The sequence below is a fragment of the Anoplophora glabripennis genome, unplaced genomic scaffold (genome assembly GCF_000390285.2).
Source record: "Anoplophora glabripennis isolate ALB-LARVAE unplaced genomic scaffold, Agla_2.0 scaffold662, whole genome shotgun sequence".
Lineage (NCBI taxonomy): Eukaryota > Metazoa > Arthropoda > Insecta > Coleoptera > Cerambycidae > Anoplophora > Anoplophora glabripennis.
In genome coordinates this window covers 271,389-272,904 of record NW_019416821.1, presented here as the reverse complement: position 1 = coordinate 272,904, position 1,516 = coordinate 271,389, and positions in this window count along the sequence as shown.

Genomic DNA, 1,516 nt, shown 5'->3' with positions numbered 1-1,516 from the left:
AAAAAAAATAGTAGGATATGTTTACTTGATTTTTAGTATTAGTAATTGAGTAATAAACTGAAGCGTGCAAGCGCTGAGTGCGTCAGCTGGACCGGCCGGAGAAGTAGAGGGAAGCGGAGCGCGCTCGCTCTGAAAACTGATGACGTGTGTAAATGGCTCACGCTTGCAAAACTTTTGATATCTCGGCTTCTGGACCACGTACAAAAATTCTTTTGTATTTAATCTGGAATATTATAGTCATTTTCGCCTTAGAAGCAAAATGGTCCCGTAAATGTTTAGTTTTTATTTAATTTACATTTTTTTGCATATATCTTTTAATAATTAATAATATTACAGTATTTTTCGTGTAATACCTTATTTTTTTCTTCATTAATCATACTGACGTTGTACTTGTTGCTGGCTTTTTAACAATTACTTCATCATTTCAATAATTAGTTAATCTTGGTGTAAAATAAGTTTAAAGTATTTAATTTATTTACAAAAATATTTAATAATTATACAATTATGTATAAAATATCTATAAAATTATTACAATGAAAACTAAAATTATTTGAATGAAATTCTTCTTTTCTTTGTCGGATTGTCTTTTGATTAATTTTCTAGTTTGTTTTTCATATTTTCGTGAAGAAGTATAATAAAAGTAAAAAAAATGTTAAATAAAAACTAAATATTTACAGAACTATTTTGCTTCTAATGCGAAAATGACTATAAATTCGTGTTTAGCTACCTCAGATTAAGTACAAATAAATTTTTGTACGTGGTCCAGAAGCCGAGATATCAAAGATTTTGCAAGCGCGAGCTATTTAGACTGTTGCACGTCATCAGTTTTCAGAGCGAGCGCGCGCCGCTTCCCCCTACTTCTCCGGCCGGTCTAGCTGACGCTCTCAGCGCTTGCACGCTTCAATTTATTACTCAATTACTAATACTAAAAATCAAGTAAACATATCCTATTTTTTTTTTGAAAATATAAGTATTCAATATTAACCTCCATCAAGCGCATCGCTGTAAAATGTTAATTGCGTGAAAAAACATACCCAAAAGAAGTGCAACTTTTTCAAAGTCATTTTTTGATCCATAAAATTAATAAAATCCTCAACATTTTTTAACAGCATGATAATATAACTCTTTACGAAGAAAATAAACCAAAAATCGTCACTGTAGGGCTATCCGCTGAGAAGATCTAGCCAATTTTCGAGAGCGCCTTTTTTTCAAAAAATCGATATATCTCGAAAAATAATTAAAGATTTTTAAATTTTTCAAAAATGTACTTTTTTGGCTTGCCGCGGGCTATGCTTGCAGTAAATAGCAAATATGGGCACGTAAATGTAAACGAGTTATAGAAGAAGAGAAAAGAGAAGATTTTTAACGGTTTTTTCGATATATCTCGAAAAGTAACAAAGCAATCGATACTTTCAAAAAATCAGTCGATAGATCTTTTTAAAACCTACAACTTTCTCATTTAAAATTTTTCAATCCGTGCTATATTTTTTTAGTTATTTTAGAAAAACCGTTTTTT